This window comes from Nomascus leucogenys, chromosome 3 (genome assembly GCF_006542625.1).
Source record: "Nomascus leucogenys isolate Asia chromosome 3, Asia_NLE_v1, whole genome shotgun sequence".
In the NCBI taxonomy this organism is placed as follows: Eukaryota; Metazoa; Chordata; class Mammalia; order Primates; family Hylobatidae; genus Nomascus; species Nomascus leucogenys.
In genome coordinates this window covers 28,438,729-28,457,491 of record NC_044383.1, presented here as the reverse complement: position 1 = coordinate 28,457,491, position 18,763 = coordinate 28,438,729, and the positions used below count along the sequence as shown (strand labels likewise).

The 18,763-nt window shown below is 39.3% G+C and overlaps 1 protein-coding gene across 1 annotated transcript in view; it reads left to right on the top strand.

Annotated features, from left to right (window-relative positions):
- SORCS3 (sortilin related VPS10 domain containing receptor 3) overlaps positions 1 to 18,763 on the top strand; it is a 620,618-nt gene that overhangs the window by 534,366 nt on the left and 67,489 nt on the right. The gene's annotated exons all lie outside the window — the stretch shown is intronic.

Sequence of the window (18,763 nt, the reverse complement as noted above, 5' to 3'; positions counted from 1 at the left end):
TGGTGAGTGGGTAACCTGGGTAACCGTAATCCTCCACCAACCAATACTGTCCCCCACCTCCCCCACTCCCAATTGGCTGGAGAACCTTACACCTCAGCTCTTCACTGGACAGAGTAGAGTCTTGTTGGGCAAAATTAAGGGATATTTGCTATAGTGTGGGGTTGGCACAGAAGGGCTCATAGCGTGCATCTGTGCTGGTTTGGTGGAAGGGTGTATGATCTTCCTACTCTTAGGGACACTGCTCTTGATTTAACTTTTGTGCACATAGATTTCTTTATAGTTTGAATTAGTCTTTTTCCAATGGTGATGGACTTGGAAGAAAGGCCAATCTAGGAGCCAATAAGTGATCAGTTATGAAAAAATTCTTTGTAATTGTATTTATGCAATTTTGATCAAAGCTTATAGTTTGGCCCCATTCTCGTCTATGAGGCCTATTTGAACTCATTGCATCTTCTTTTGGGCATTACTTTGAACAACATCACGTGTATGTCAATCTCTACATGACCTGGTATTCCCTAGCAAGTTTAAGGCCACAGCTTAAGTTCTGTGTTCATCTAATCTTAAATGGTAATAATTTTTTTCTCAGCTTCAGATGGAGTTTAGCTGGTCACATGGTTATGAGGGAGATTGACCTCAGAGCCAAACCATTTACTGAAAAGATGAGATAGCACTTCTGTTTTCCTTTCCTCCTGGCCAAGACTCCCTAAGAGCTTGACAGAGCTTCTGTGCCTGTTTTATTTTCTTATCAACATACTTAGAGAATAGAGCATAATTATTTTCTTATAGGAGATCTTTTTATGAAATTAAGATAAATCTTGGAAGTATTCATCAAAACGAGTATAAACAATTCAAGTTACCTGTTTTAACATTTTGTTAAATTCAGAGTTTCTTTTTTATGAAAACAACACAGATTTTGTCAGGACTCTTCAGATAGCTGGACAAGCCCTGAAAGGGTTGCCAAGAGGTGATTTCTGTCTCTATTCTAAATTTGAAAATGGTTTTGAAACCAACTGGCCTACTAGGGTTGCCCAGTTGTGGAATGGCAATGGCAAAGATTGAAACAGGAGTTTTAAAATATTATATATTTCTGTAGGAACTGTGAAGACAGGGAGTCCATTTAGGGATAAGAATGCTTAACTTTGCCGTTGAATTGAAAACTTATTAATAAAGTAGGTCATTCAAATACTGTATCCTTCCCTGATTCTCTCTTTAGCTCCACGTGGTCAGGGAGAAAAAACAGCCACTCTAAGGTTCTGTTGCTTTCTCTTATCCATTGATTTTGAGAATTTATATATTTAACAGTTAGAGAGCTTCTAATATATATCAGACCTTGTTGGAACTTAGGAGATTTTACAAAGGCAAATGAAATTCTTTGTCTGCAAGGAGCTCTCAGACTAAAGTGGTGAGAGTAAGTGGGGATAAAGTAATCAACTATGGTACCCTAGTTATACAGCCAGGAGATAGCAGAGGAAAACGAAGACTTCACACACACAGTAGGTGACAATTGAGTTGGTCTGGAAGTTTTCATAGCAGTTCACAAGTGGAAAACCATATAATAGAGAATGAAATTTAAGTTCCAAGAAAGCACAGATTTTTAACAGTTTTATTCACTAATATAAACTCAGTGCTGAAAGCAGGGATTGGCACGTTGTAGGAAGTCAGTAATCGTTGAATGAATGAATGATTCCAAGGCAAAGGAAAGAGCACAAACAAAGGTAAGAACCATGAAAGAGGGTGGCTGGGTGTTAAGGAAGTAAGACTATGAAAGATTTTAGGTCACATTTAGGAATTTGACCTGTATCCAGAGTGATATTTTTGAAATTAAAAAATCTGATCAAATCACCAGTTTTCTTAAAACCCGTGGAGGCCTTTCCATTGCCTTTAGGATAGAGTCTAAACTCATAGAATGGCCTACAAGTATCTATATTGACCACCTAGTTGGGGCTTTTTCTCCAACCTCCCTGACCTGACCACCCTTTTCTGATGCACTGGTGCCTTCCTGCCCCCAGGTTCTTTGTATCTGCCAGAATGGGCCTGCCCTCCCTACTTAAACACCTAAATTTCTAAGTATCTTTCTGATCTCAGTTTAAATATCAGTTCTCATAGCCTGCCAGATCAGGATGGGTTCCCACGCTATATGTTATCTGGCCTTATTTATTTTTTCCTTCACAGCACTTTAGATAATAAATATTAATACAAAGGGTATTAGTTGTTAAATATCTTTCCCCTCCATCTTCATCTACCCTTAAGACAGACATGTGGATGCACACACATGTGCACATGTGCACAGACATCCCTGCATGTGACTTTAAGTTCCCATGAGGGAGGATCTTTGTGTATCTTGTTCTTTCAGTGCCATATATTTACCAGGCTTGTGCTAACATGGAGGATTTAACAGTATATAGGTGCTGGATAAATGAATTATTAAATGGAAGAATCAAGTGACTTCTAAAAATCTTACCTTTGTTGTGATTGTTGTGATTTTTCTGGCCCATGGCTCTAGCATGTTAGGAAATTGATTATAGATCTCTAGAGATTCTGAAATGCTATGATCAGAATGCATTAGGTGCAAATCATGGGGGCTGGGGTTGGATAGGAATCAGAGCAGACTGCATGTGTGTGTAGAGGTGTCTATATGGAGGTTATGATGCTTTGGGGTGGAATGGCATGTGGGCACAAAAGGGAAGCTAGAGAATGAGGAGCTTACTGGGAATGATTCTGATTTCCTCCACCTTTCACAAGAATCTGCCCAATTTCCACTTTTCCTGGAGGCCAGTGCTCCAGGAACATGGATACTTCTAACACTGTAGCTTTGCAGGAGGATTTACATGGGAGACAGTCCCCAGAGTGGAGGCCTGGGACTTGGCTACCTTTATTGCTCTTTTTACTACTGTCTTTTCAGATGTTATTATTTAAACATCCCCCGGTAACTGTGATGGGAACCATCTAGTCTAGCCTAATTCAAAATGAAATGTGACCGTTCTTATTACTTAAGGCTGAGGACAGGCTGATTGACAAGCTGGAGGGCCTATTGCAGTCTCAGGCAGTGGCTCTCCAGATGATGAGATGCCTGTGGCTGTTGCAGCACTTGTGGTTTTTTGGTCCACTATTTCATGAAAGGCTGTTTGCCCTTTGATTAGCACTTAAAAGAGAGCTTTTCTTTAGCTTGACTGAGATGTGGAATCAGATAGAAAAATACTGCTTTCCTGCATCCTCAAAGCTATGTTTGAAATTCTTTCCTGATAAGAAATGTTTGAACCAATTGGCTATGATTTAGCTATACTTTTATAGGGGCCAAAGAGAACCTAGCAGCTTCCTAGAAAAAAAAAATCTTAGAAGGGAGAAGCAAAGCTTCCCTGAAAGAGATCAGACACTTCTTACCGTGAGTGAATGTCTAAAAAGCTTAAGGAGAATTTAGTCTGATTTGGAGGAACCCAGTGAAGACCCTGCAGCCAACTTGTGACTATTCAGCATCTTTTTTTTTTGTGCCAGGTATCACATTGAGCACTTTTTCAAACTTGATTTTATGGAAATCTCCCGACAACTCTGGAAGGTAGATAGGATTGGCATCATTGGGCAGATGAGGACACTGAGGCTCAGCTCACATGTTCATAAAGAGGCAAAATAAGAGCAAGGAATGTGGGTTTCAAGCTCCAGGCTTGGAGGTAAAATTTAAAGGAAGGTACTATAATTCTCTATAATCAAGGAGTACCAAGGTGTGTGGGGAAAGAGTGGCAGTATACCAGTTGTTTACTTAGTATGATGAGTGCCTGCTATGCTGCCAGACCCCAAGTCACAGCAGACCTAGTTCTTGATGTTAATTCACAATCCATTTGAAGAAGTACGATAAATACATGAAATAATTAGCTAATGATTAAATGGTAAGGTATGGTATAAATGTGGTTTTTTTTTTTGTTGTTGTTGTTTGTTTGTTTGTTTGTTTGAGGCAGGGTCTCACTCTGTTGCCCAGGTTGGAGTGCAGTGATGCGGTCATGGTTCGCTGTGACCTTGACTTCCCAGGCTCAGGGGTCAAATGATCCTTCTACCTCAGCCTCCCGAGTAGCTGGGACTACAGGTGCATGCTACCATTCCTGGCTAATTTTTGTATTTTTTATAGAGGTGGGGTTTTGCCACGTTGCCCAGGCTGGTCTTGAACTCCTAAACTCAAATGATCTGCCCACCTCAGCCTCCCAAATTGCTGCAATTATAGGCACATGTGCCAGTGCGCCTGGCCAGTATGGGAAACATTTTAGTTGCCATTAGATATCAAAGATGTGATTGAAGACAGAGTGGCTATAAAGGGGTTCATGGCTATACAGAGAAGAGAGAGCAAGGACATTCCTGGTGGGTGGAACAGTGTGAGCAGACATGGAGTGGTAGGAATGTGCCTGGACAGTAGAGGAAAGTGAGAGGTGAAAAGGGCTACAGATACTTTTGGCTAGGGCCAATTGCCTTGTTGACTCCTCTTACAAATCCAATTGTAATTGGCATAAATCTCTGATTAATTGTTCCACCAGCAGAACTAACAGCCAAAGTGAAGGGGAGAAAGATCATTTTGCTTAGAAAATTATGCAAACCCCAAAGCTGCAGAGGTTTTTTTTCTTTTTTTTAAATGAAGCCTTTTCCACTTAAAAAACTGTGACCACATGCCTAGCAGGGATCATTCTTTTAAATACAGCCTTAGCACAACACAGAGGCTCAGCACTGAGCTTAAATGCATTGTTTAGCCTCTAGTAACTGCATCTGATAAAGTCATTGAAAATGAACCAGAGCTGCTTCCATTGATCTGTTTTTCAATTCTCTGTTGTTTGCTGGAAGAGCCTGATTTTACTTTGCCCAAAGTAAGTCGTTCGAGTAATCGGCAAATCCGGTGGAACTCCCAAGTCATCACCTCTCAGGCTGGCTGCTTGAATCATAACCTTCGGATTGTCACCAGGCTTGCCAGCAACTCGGAGGCACACTCTTGTTTGTGCCAAGGAACACAAAAGCAGAATCCATGCCTGCAGAGGGGGTATTGGATGATGGTAGGGTATACTGGGGACTGGCAACAGCCTGGAAGGAAAAAGCTTATTTTTATCAATGGATTGCTGTGTGGGCTTAGGAGGAAGGATGCTGTGGTGACTGAGAGCATGGGCTTTGGAGATTCACTTTCCAGGGAAAATGCTCAGCTTGCTGTTTACCACCTATGTGACTTTAGTGCCTTGCTTCACTCCGCTCTGAGCTCCCATTTCTTTATGTGGATGTGAGGATTAAGTGAAATAATAACCTCTATTGAAGAACATTGGAGATGCTGGTAATCTCTGTGATCTAATGATCAAGAAACAGGCCACTTGCAGGGAAAAACTTTGGCCAACTAGAGCAGGGGTCAGCAGACTTCTGTAAGGGCCACACAGTAAAGATTTTAGGCTTTGCTGGCCACAGGGCTTTTGTTGCAACTACTCAATCCTTCTAGCCTAGTGGGTGAAAGCAGCCATAGACATTATGGAGATGAATGGGCATCTGTGTGTTCCAATAAAACTTTATGAACACTGAATCTTGAATTTCATATAATTTTCACATGCATGTTATAAAATACAATTCTTCACTTGCTTTCCCCCCTCCAACCATTTAAAATGTAAAAATAACTCTCAGCTTGTGGGCCATCCAAAACATAGAGCTGGCCAGACATGGCCCATGGGTTGTAATTTGACCCTGAACAAGAATGCCCATGGGGTTTTATCTATTGTAAATATATTAAAAAATCATTTGAATTTTTGACACAGTTTTAACATACTCCCCCTATCTATAAATTGCTTCTCCAATTGCATTGCCTAATGAAGTATTGAAAATATGCTTTTTATGAAATAGCTTAGAAGTTTCCTTATTTCTTTAAAAAAGTTTTGTTGAGGTATAATTGATATATACAAAATTGCACGTATTTAATGTATACATTTTGATGAGTTTGGATGTATACGTACACCCATGACCATCACCACAATCGCAGTTACTAAACATATCCCATCACCTCCAAAAATTACATTTTGTTCTTTTGTGAGTTTTTTTTGGTAAGAACATTTAACATGAGTTCTGTCCTCTTGATGTATTTTAAAGTGTACAATAATGTATTGCTAAATACAGGCACTATGTTGTACATCAGATTTCTAGAACTTACTCATCTTCCATAATTGGAACTTTATGTGCATTGAAGAATTCTTCATTTTCCCCTCCTCCAGCCCCTGGCAACTATCATTCTATTCTCTGCTTCTATGAGTTTGACTATTTTAGATACCTTATGTAAGTAGAATCATGAAGTATTTGTCCTTTGATGATTGGCTTTTTTCACCTAGCATAATGTCCTCTTGGTTCACCAGTGTTGTCACAAATGGTACATTCAGCTTTTGTTAAAAAAAATAAAAACAGAAAAAAACCACTCCTCATTTCTTATGAAAACCCCACGTATAAGTCTCACCTCTTTAGGAAGCCCAAGTTCTTTCTCATTTCCTTATATTGAATTCCTTTCATGGGGCTCACAGTGACTCACAGATGTATCTTGCTTGGTGTATACTTTTTCCAATGGAGCCCACATTTGCAAAATCAGAAACATCTGGCAGCACTAAGTCCAACACCCTGTAGTCCAATATTCTCCTGAAGCTGCATGGCAACTGCCCACTTTGGACATGGTATGCTGTTTCTGCCCCACCCCTCACCTGGTGTACACATGTCCTCTCCGGCTGCCCCATTTCACTCCTTGTTCATTGAAGTTGCCCTCCTGCTCTGGTAAGATTTTCAATTTGTGATTCACAATTTGGATTCTATATCTGCAATTTCATAACTATATTTTTGTCTTACAGGTTTTTGTTGACATTTAAGAAATACGGAATAATGCGAAGAATAATATTACAAAGCTTGTATACCCACCACCTGAAATTAATAAATATTAATCTGTTATCACTTTGATTCAGATTTTTAAATAAAATATACAGGAAATTCCAGATAGAGTTGATATTTTCATTATTGTCCATCTCAGACTTATTATCCTTACTCCTTCCACAAACCCTTCTAGAACATATGTTGACACTTTTAGCACTTATGTATTCATAGAAATATATGTGGTATCATTTTATATGTTTTTTAAATGTATAATTTATAAAAATAATATTCTTCTGCATGATTTTTTCCCTCAATATTATCTATCTGGGGTCATATCCATCTGGTCCAGGCACTTTTCATGCTATATGGCATGTCGTCATGATATAAATATGCACAATTTATTTATCTATTTTCTTATCAATGGAAATTTAGGTTATTTCTAGCTATGTGCTCTTACAAACAGTATTACCACATCTTTATGTATGCCTCCAGGTACATACATGGAAGAAGTTCTCTGAGTTGCAAGCCAGAAGTGGAATTGGTGGGTCATGGTGAATTGGCATTATCACAGATAATGCACTCTTCCTATGTACCAATAATGCAGTAATAATTCTTGCACTATTTTCTGATTATTTTACATGTGGATTGTCTTTGCAGATAGAATGCCAGGGCTTTTTATTTGTTCTATAAGATTGAGGAGGCTTGCAACTGTGTCTTATTTATTATCTCCCATAGCACTGAACATAATTGTCCTCGTGCATAGGTGATGCTCAGCAAATATATGGTGAGTAATTCTATTGGACTCGATGGCAAACTATTTAAGAGCAGGTACTGAACTTTATACTTTTTCTGATTCTTTTTATTTTTTGGTTCAGGAATTGACACAAAGTAGGAAACTGAGAAATGTCATGACATTTTAATGACATAAGAAAACAGTGTCCCTCTTTCCCTTCCTCTCTTATAGCTCTTTAAATTTCCCTGTCTTAGCTGGGCGCGGTGGCTCACGCCTGTAATCCCAGCACTTTGGGAGGCTGAGGTGGGCAGATCACCTTAGGTCAGGAGTTTGAGACCAGACTGACCAACATGATGAAACCCCGTCTCTACTAAAAAATACAAAAATTAGCCGGGCGTAGTGGTGGGCGCTTGTAATCTCAGCTACTTGGGAAGCTGAGGTGGTAGAATCGCTTGAAACCAGGAGGCAGAGGTTGCAGTGAGCTGAGATCGTGCCACTGCACTCCAGCCTGGGCAACAAGAGTGAGACTCCGTCTCAAAAAAAAAAAAAAAAAAAAAAAATCCCTCTTTCCCCCTGTCTAAATCCCACCTCAAATATCCATCTTCTCCCTTGTTTCCATCTCTTAGAGTCTCTGTCATTTCTCAACTCCAGACTCATCTTCTACAGGTTCGCAGACCACATTTTCTCACCTACAGTTATGGACCTTAAACTTTCAAGCCCATTACAGGGATTTAGTTAGTTTTGAGAAAAGAATCAAAATTGTTTGGACTAGGATGATTTATTTTTATTTATTTTAGAAATCATCTTTCTTCCTTTTGCTTCTTCTCTTCCAATGCTTTTTAGTCTCTTTCTCGGTCTTCCTTCCATCCACCTCCTCCCCCCATATTTATTTTCAAGTCTTTTAATCTTTGTCACTTTTCACCACCTTGCCAATCATTGTATTGTGTAACTAACACAGGCTCCACTTGCAGGATTCTTGCTGTTGATCCCCTGCCTATTTCTATTAAGGTCTAGTTCATGTCTGGCCTTCGCTCAGTGCAATTCGCCCTGTAGCCACTGACCTCCTTTACCACTAATCCCATCTACACCCTAATGGGAAAACAATCAGGTGGTATGGACACACACCAATAGCCAAGAATGTGGCCTGAATTTCTGGAGACCAGCAGCTGTTGTCTGCTGATGTCTGGCCTTGCCATAACTATGCTCTTTCTGCTTTGATTTGAAATCTGTCCTCAGCAGCTTCCTTCATGGAGGGAGGGAAAGGAGGAGGGCTTTTGGAGGCAGAGGCAAGAGGAGGCATAGGGAGCCAGGCCTTTCAGAGAGAACTGAACTCTTACAGGAACATTTAAAAGAGGATTCAGGAGTCCACATGAATCAAGTGTTGCTATTACAAGAACATTTATTATTTCTTTACTCAACAATACGTATTGATAGCTTACTACAAGGCAGGCACTGTTTTAAGAGTTCTAGAAGCTGGGCTAGGGCATAAACAAAATAGTCAAGGTCACTGTTGAGAAGTTTATATTTTAAAAGCCACTTCCATCCCCAGTAGAGGAAAGATCAATTTTGAATGAGGTTTATTTCAGCTCTGGCATTCATGGGATAAGTTCTATAATCCAATTCTGAGCTTTTTAAATGGTGGTGGTGGTGCTGCTGCTGGTGGTGGTGGTGGTGGTGTGTAAAAAAAAAGTAAAAAAAAAGAGAGAAAAAAAATTGGGGGAGATAGATAGTGCTAAGGCCTAAGGGCTTCAGGGTACCTCTAACTTCCAAAGATTCTAACCCTGGCTTGATTTTTGCTTTTTGCCAAGCCTGAGAAAGAATAACATGCCAATGAATCAAAGGAACATCACAGAATATTAAAAGCATTACCTCCAGTGAGGCTTTTATTTTCTTATCTACAGATTTTTTTAGTTTTCAAATTTTTCATGATGAGAGTGCATTATTTTTATAATGAGAAAAAGGGAAATCATTTATCAAAATGGTAAATTTGAAATGACATTTAAAAAAATCATCTCTTAGATAATGAAAGGGAGGGGCTGCATTTGAGTTTATCCTGATGATGATGTGGGTCACTCTTACCCTCCCTCTGAGGTTGTGATCTGGAGGAAGAAAGAGCCTCAACTGTGTACCATCACTTCCCAGTGTTAACCAATGCCCTGATGAAATTAATACTAAATCATTTCAAATAAACATATTACTAGAACCCAATAAGAGGTAAGAATGGGAAATAGACAAATTCTACTTGTAAAATAAAATTTCAGGAAATTGCTAAATAGTGGCTTCTGCTGAAACAGTTCTCTAAATAATTTCTTCAAGGTCATCTGGTTAATTTATGCTGCATTTGTAAGTTATTGTGTATTTAAAAAATTAATGAAAGATTTAATTATAGCAGGGTTGCCTGTGACCTTTTGTGAAATGACTTCATCATAAATCTGCAGGCATTTTAGAACTGTTTTCCAGGTTTGTAATAATTTGCTCTCAACTTAATGACATCCAGCCAGTAAAAGGAGTTGAAGCTGGGTGAAAGGATTGAGTCGGAATTTGTGGTTACCTAGCAATGGCTAATTCTGAGTCCTGGATGGAGGTGGTAGAGGAGATGGTGTATGACTCACCGGAATCCACAGCACGTTCAACTATTTGCTTAGAGGAATGAAAAATAAATCCATTGTGTCAATAGGGAGAAGTTGTATGTAGCCAGAGTGGGTCACTGGAGAGCAGTTGATTATGGTTCATTTATCTACATATGAATTTAGGGAAACCTCTGGACCAATGTGAGAATTTCTCTTCTTCCCTCACTTGTAGCAGGGGTTCTTTATTTGAAAATTAAGGGTCTTTGCCTGCCCTCAGCTTGCTGGCTACCCATGAAACCCATTTTAGACTCTATCACCCTAGTATTTCTGACTTTCACCCACGCAAATGGCTCAATGAGCAGCATAGTTAAGCTGTCTCTGGATAGGAGTATGCTCATTTCATCTTTATCCCTGTCATTCTGATGATTCATTTTATCCAATAAAGTGAGGGGAAAGGCTGTCCAGGGGAATGCCACATCTTAGCACATCAAAGAAGATCCTCTGTTTTAGAAGAAACTGGTAGCACACATCTGTAGTTACAGAGTGGCAGGATGGAGTTTGGAAAATGCAGAGTGCCCTTTAGATGCAGGAGCCTGGGAGAAAAGCCAGTGAAATCTGGAAAGTAAGTCTTGGCTGAAGCCTTTCCTAGTTAACTGCAGCCCTGGATGTGAATCACTTCTCTACTCTGCATTCCTCAAGTTTTCATGGTGCTGTGGTCACATATGGCACACCATGACTCTGCCTGCAAGCTGAAAGTTTCCCATGAAGAGCAGTCAGCTTGCAAAAAAGAGCTGGCTGTCAGGAGACTTGGGTTTCAGTTCTTTGTGTCCTTGAGCAGGCCTTAATTTCCCCAGCTAGCATGTGAAGAGGGTTGGTCAGAAGCTCATCCCTAAAGACCCCTCCAGCACTGAAACTTCATAATTCCGTTTGTTCTTTTGTATGCCTCAGGGATTCCCAACTGGAGGCCAAGCCAATAAAGACTCATATCTCAGAGTCAAGTACATAATTTCTCATGCAGTAGATGCTTTAGATGTTGAGACAAATAGGGTCATAATTGGAACTTTCTAGATAACCCCATCTCTGCAGATTTCTCCTTTTTTCCTCCAACTGTACTTTCAGTTTTATATATTTCAAGGCATTTCTGCCTTTATGCAAACAGGCTATTAGGAGCTGGAGGTAAGATGATCCCATTGCCCATACCTCAGTGCCAAACTGCACAGTTAAATGATTGCTAATGAGTCATGAAGGACTTAAAAAAGAGTAACAGCCTTGCTGAAAACACACATTGCTGAGAATTGTTTTAGAATGGTTGCTGAAAATGCCTAAGTTTGACCCCTGGCTGTAAAGTACACATCATTTACTTGCTGTGTAACCTTGTCTGATGAGTTATTTAACTTTTTTGAACCTCAGTTTCCTCATCTGTTAAGTGGGAATAATAAATAACATGAGATGATCCATGCATAGTGGTTAGCATACCCTCAATGTTCAATAATTTCTCACTAATATTAGTAATATTAATTGTTACTATTATTTTTGAGACAGAGTCTCACTCTGTCACCTAGGCTGGAGTGCAGATCTCAGCTCACTGCAACCTCTGCCTCCTGGGTTCAAGCAATTCTCCTGCCTCAGCCTCCTGAGTGGCTGGGATTACAGGTGTGTGCCACCACGCCAAGCTAATTTTTGTATTTTTGGTAGAGACGGGGTTTCACCATATTGGTCAGGATAGTCTTGAACTCCTGACCTCATGATCTGCCCACCTTGGCCTCCCAAAGTGCTGGGATTTCAGGCGTGAGCTACCGTGACTGGCCTAGTAATATTAATTATTATTGTTATTTGACTGAGAGCTGCTGATCTACTGTTTGCAAAGTCTTATGGGTATGGATCATGGGGATATAAAAGCATAAGGCACACTGTCTGCCCACAAAATTCTTAGATATCCATCAAAGACAAATAATCATAATATATAACTATACTAATAATTTTTTAAAATTATTAATTTGTTAATTTTTAGAAATCACTATAAAATACAACTCAAAATTGTGTTAGATACTGCTATTATCCTCATTGTGCACATGAGGAAAGTAAGTTTAAAGTGTATAAGGAACCCTCCGTAGTTCCAGGATTGGGGCTCTCATCTGGGCCATCTAATATGAACACTTTTGTGCTTAAGCACTTTATTCTACAGCCGCTCAGACAATTAAATATATGACAAGCACCTGTGATGCATAAAGCATAACTTATGTCAGTTGCAAAGTTTTAAGAAGTTAAAGTCTAGCAAAGAGAATAAGACACTTACATACCTATGCTATGATTTTTGATACATTTTGGAAGTGCTGTGGGTCATACCCAAAATACAGATAAAATGCTACAGAAATTCAGAGGAGAGTGATTTTATTTTCTTCTGAGGAAGGAAAAGAAGCAAGGAGGGAAGATCAGAGAGGACATAATAGGAAAGTAGTATTTGAATTACAACTAAAAGGAATGACCTACCAAGAAAATAGAATAATCTCAAAACCTGTAAAGTTCTGTGGTTATATAATATAAAGACTATAAAACATGCAAGGAGAAATGAAAGGTTCGCAATCATAGGAAAACATTTTGATAAACCTCACTTAGAAACCAATAGACCAAGTAGTCCAAAGATTAATATGATTTTGAATATTGAATAACATTATTAGAAAGCTTGATTTAAAGCAGCAGTCCCCAACCTTTTTGGCACCAGGGACTGGTTTCATGGAAGACAGTTTTCCATGGATGAGAGTGCAGGTGGCGGGTGTTGATTTTGGGAAGAAACTGTTCCACCTTAGATCATCAGGCATTAGTTAGATTCTCATAAGGAATGCACAACCTAGATCCTTTGCATGTGCAGTTCATAGTAGGGTTCACGCTCCTGTGAGAATCCAATACCACAGCTGACCTGACAGGAGATGGAGTTCAGGCAGTAATGCTCGCTCCCTGGCCACTCACCTCCTGCTGTGCGGCCCTGTTCCTAAACATTTAATATATTTCAACATATTAACCATACACTGAGCCAAATACAATGTCTAGACTACTTTCAAAGAGCTGATTATCATTGAAACCACATTCTCTTTAAATATTTGCAATTAAATTAGAGATTTTAAATACAATGGTGGTGATGAAAACAAAGAATAAAAAACTTCAGAGTTTTTTATATTCTATATGACTTCCATGCCCATACTCACATTAATAAATTTGTATGCCTTTGAAAAGAAAAAGGAAGAGACCTCATATATATGGAAACAAAACCGTGAGTTCTTTATGAATCATTTTGTTTCTTAAAGAGGAAATAAGGATGGTCTCTAGAAAATATTTAGATTTGAAAAACTTTTCTCCTGCCCCTTTTATCCTCCAATCAAAACTTACTACCTATATTTTGACCTAAGGCTTACAGAATGAGTAGGAGTTGGACAAGACAAGGTGCGGGGTAAGCCATCCCAAGCAGAGGAAAAGCAGGTTGAAGACTGCGTCTCTTGATGCAGAGGCTTCTAGCCTGAAGACTGACAGTCCAGTCAAGGCAGTAACAGAAAGAAGAAACTCAGGAAGGGGCTGGCAGAGTCGGCTTTGCCCTGCTCTGTTTCTGAAGATGTTATTCCAGCAGATGGAAATGGGACAGTTGGTGGTTAGAAGAACTCGAGTTGCAGGCACTGGAGTCTCTGAGGACAGAAAAGAAGGACGTCCCAGTTGTGAGTCAATGGCAAATAAAACTCAACAATATTATCTTAGTTGAGTTTGATCAAAGACGCACTCAATAGTCAGCCTGCAGTGAAGTCCACTAATATAACTCCCAAAGCACTGTTTGTTCTTCCTTTTCGACGTTTTTTAGTGGCTTCCTAGGAACAAATTCTGATTCTTTCTTGAAGGATTGTGGTCAACCATTCTCTTCTTGAAACTTCTCTCAGCTTTCATAACTATGCATAAAAGTTGGCATAATTGGGAGGCTACAAAAGAATCAAATGACTAGGCAGGCAAGAGTCAGGTAACCCAGGACTGCTCTCCTATAAAGAGGAAAACATCTTTACAGAATCTAGTCCTCTAATTATGTTTAGTGTGGCATTCTTTCCACCTAAATTATAGCAATTATATACAGAGATCCCCTTTGAAATCATTTAATTAATGAGTAGCTAACCCTCTCTGTGTATAGAATTCTAATGAAGTCTTTTATTTTTGTGAACCGCCTCCCTCCCTCAAATTAATTACTCCCCTTCATGAAAGGCTTACTCAGGTCTGAATGGTGGATTAAAGGAGGTGGGTTATTTAGGGTCCCAGCAAATCATATTTGTTTGTGGAAATCCTAGCACAGTCCAGGGTGACAAGGGACAGAGCATTTGCTGCAGTTACTTGCCTGAGATTGTTTCTGTCCTTCTATATTCCAAATGATACACAACTCAGCCACATTCTTTGACCCAGAAATAAGGGCAGATGAAGCTATTACCTCAATTTTGGAAGAAGTGAATGATTTTGTTAGATTAATTCTATCATTAATCAACCCAGAACTATTTATTAAGCATCTGTTATATGAAAGAAGTGCCAGTGCAGACAAAGATGAATGACTGTAATAGATAAATCCTTTGTGTATAGGGTTACCAGGAGATGGATAGCTTTGACGTAGACATTGAGGTGTACTTTGAGGTAGACATGGGGATTGAAAGAAAATAAACTCTTAGAAATGGTCTTGAAAGGGCCACATTCCCTGTAGGCTATTTCTGCAACTCATTCTTTGAACACGTGTCACTGATTTCAAATAATCTTTTATTAAAAAGATGAATCCTTGAGAGACAAAGTGATTTGCTCAAGGTCACCTACTTAATTTTATGGCAGACCATGTCTAGGAAAAGCCAAGTCTTCTATTTCCCTGCCCAGTACTCTTGCGACCATGCCCAGACCACCCATATGTTAACAACAATTCAAGAGCACAGGAAGACCATCTGTAACCAGAGTCATGTTAGCAGTGCAGGCATTTAGAATCAGAGTTTTAGAAAAAGACAGAGATGACCTCTTAAATTTGTAGAGTCCAAGAAGAAGGTGAATCTTGAGTGGTTGTCAAATACTCTCATGAAAAATCCAAGTGGCAAGGTAAAAGGAAAGAGAAAAATGGGAGTTATAAATTTTAATTGATTTTTTTTCTGAAAATCTATATAGTGAGAAATAGCATAGAGAATTCATTTATTTTGTTCCTGTGGTTGGGAGCAACTTCCTCAGGAAACCAAAGGGTAGGCTACCTGTTTTCAGGTGGTCATCTATATTTATATATAAGGTGTTCATTTTCTGCAAGACTCACTAGGAAGATGTCAAATAAAAAAAGAAAGTCCCAGCATATGAAGTTAGTACGTACCTTGAAAAAAGGATTTTGAGCCAAGCCTATTGAAAGTTCTTGATGAGAAAGTCCTTGGGTGAGTCTATGAGGATTCCAACAGTAAAAATGATGATGATGGTAATAAACATTTGTTGTCTACTGTGATTTTCAAAATGTTCACCCACATTATCTCGCATGATGGGGGTTTGATTATGTTGGTGAAAATATGATTTGAGTTCAAAAGGGGGCTAGCAATGGGTTTCTGAAAAAGGATGTCAAAATAGTTTATCTTGGTCATTGCAAGGAAGTGGGATTTAATAACAGTGGGTTTGGCCACACTAAGAATTAGTTTGTCTTTGCCAAAGACCTGAGAATAAAATTTCACGCTCTAGAATTGCCTTCTTTTTTTTCTGTTGGCATTCAATGATCAATTAGCCATTCTTTTTCAAGCAACTACTGTTGATAGGTTCCGTAGGATACAAAGAAGTACTAAAAGTATCCCCAGGCTTAAGCTTTTTAATTAGTTGACAAAAGTTATTTCACCAAAGATACGGAAATTTCTGAAATTCTAGATTGATGGTCTAGGTAAATTGTTCTCAAAATACATTCCTGGGGCCAGCAACATCAGCATCGCCTGGAACTTAATTAGAAATTCAAGTACTTAGGTACCTCAAATGTACTAATAAGAAACTCTGGGAGTGAGACATTCTATGTTTAACAAACCCTGTAGGTGATTCTGATGTAGATGTTGGAGAACCTCTGGTCTAGAGATAGCAGGACCATTTGAGCTTCTGAACAAAGAGCTCAGTGTTGCCAGAGGAATCACAGAGGACATTTTGAAATAAGTATTGCCCGATTTGAGAATTATAGTATCCTTTTAAAGATGCTCCATGCCTTTGGTTCTTTCATCCTAGCTGTCTCTTGGGCTTTAATATTCTATTGATACATGAACCACTTTGTTCCCCCCGTAAAAGTACTACTACACATATGAGGAATGTGCTGTACCTATTTTGCTGGTAACAGGCTTTCCTTAACTTAAGAGGAGTATTTCTGGCAGATGAGAAACTTTTACTGGAACTTGATTATTTTCAAAATTATTATTATCAATTAGAAGCGGTCTGGGCTTTCTCTTTTCCTAATTCAAGATCAAGAGGACCTTCTCAGTGTTTATCACTCCAAAGTGATGGACATGGTTTACGATGATGCCCACTTCAATTTCTCTGTTGGTTTCTTACTTCCACAGATCTTGTTGTAAATTTTAACATCTGTTCCTTGGGTATTCATGAAAAAATAAGAAAAATATTTGTATTTGAATTAGTTCTTAATTTCATCCCCTGCTTATTTTGCTATGTTTCTGTCATTTCTTCAGCTTCCATAAGCTTTAATCAGAAGAGCAATGAATTAATGTGATATTGAACAGAATTAGGGAAGCTGGGTCTATACAAAAGAGACCATGTGTCTGAGTCATGTATGCCCCATAGGAAAGGGCCCACAATGAACTTTGCTCTTCCTAAAGCTGACAATGGGTGGATTGATGCGGAATACATTAATGTCTGAAAGTTGCTAGGGGATTTTACCCCACTGATCTTATTTGGGGCCCATTGAGAAAATGAGCAAAGCTTATAATCCTACGAATGTTTAAGTGATTAAAATTTTGCATCTGATACACAAAAGTGACCTCTCGGGAGAGGAGACTAGCACACTCCTAAGTGAACATATTAGTGTATCAGTTTACAGTATGGGGAAAGACCTGGGAAACACAATATAAGGAAATCTGGCAAAGAAGCCAAAGAAATTACATGAAAGGAGTGTACCTGTGAGGACTGCAAAACAGAACAATCTGAACAAGTCTGTTAAGTCCTGACTGAGCACCTATTCTTGTGTTCTGTCCTGAAATGAGCACTCTGAAATCAGTAATGGATATCTCAAAAAGTTGGAAAGACCAACAACGTGGACATTCTTAGAGACTCGGGGTCAGTTAGGCTGTACACATGGTTGATGCTTACGTGCTGCTCCATATCTACCCTGGGAAATGATCAAGGCTGAGCTTGAAGTTCTATGCTTACTAACTTTTGAGCATCTCTTGCTCCTGCTGTTAGAACCTTTGTTAGAAAGTTCCCTCACAGGCTGGGTGTTGTGGCTCATGCCTGTAATCCCAGCACTTTGAGAGGCCGAGGCAGGCAGATCACCTGACGTCAGGAGTTCGAGACCAGCCTGACCAACATGGAGAAACATTGTCTCTACTAAAAAAGTACAAAATTAGCCGGGTGTGGTGGCATATGCCTGTAATCCCAGCTACTCGGGAGGCTGAGGCAGGAGAATTGCTTGGACCAGGGAGGTGGAGGTTGCGGTGAGCCGAGATTGTGCCATTGCACTCCAGCCTGGGCAAAAAGAATGAAACTCCATTTCAACAAAAAGAAAAAAAAAAAGAAAGAAAATTCTCTCACACTTTATAACCTTCCACACTTTTATTGTTGGTTATTTTTTACATGCAAGAGAGCTCTCTAGAATATCCACCTGCTGCTCTTCCCTCACTGCACTTTCCTAAGTCATGTCCAGGTTAACCAGCCTTAGTTCTTACACTGCATTTTGGGTAGATGAAAGTGGTCTTGGATCATATGGCCACCTGTATTAGTTTCCTGTGGCTGTTGTAACAAATTTAGTGGCTTAAAAGAACAGACATTTATTCTCTTGTAGTTCTGGAGTTTAGAGTCCACAATCAAAAGGTCAACAGGCCTCTACTCCCCTGGGGCGCTAGGGGAGAATTCATTCTTTGCTTCTTCCATCTTCCTGAAGTTCTAGGTGTTCTTTGGCTTGGGCTGCATAACTCCAATTTTGGCTTCTATCTTCACATGGCCTTCTCCTCACTGCATGCTACTCATCTTTGTGTCTTTTATAATGATACTTGTCATTGGATTTAGAGCCCACCCTGATAATCCAAAATGATCTCAACTCAAGACCCTTGATTTACAAGTGCAAAGATGCTTTTCCTACATAAGGTCACATTCACAGTTCCAGGGAATAGGAAGTAGTTGTATCTTATTGCAGGTCACCATTCAGTGCAGTGTGCCATCTTAGTCACTCTCTTCTTCAGTGGTCCTTAAACTTTAGGAACTATGAACCCCTTTGAATAATCTGATAAAATATATGTGATTTTTATTTATAGATGAGTACATATGTGCCAATAAGCACATTTTTGTTTGTTTAAAATTTAAGCAGATTCATACTTCACCACCACTACCAAAGCCCAAATATGTACTGTAGATTGAGACACTCAGTCTATATCCTTCTTGAATG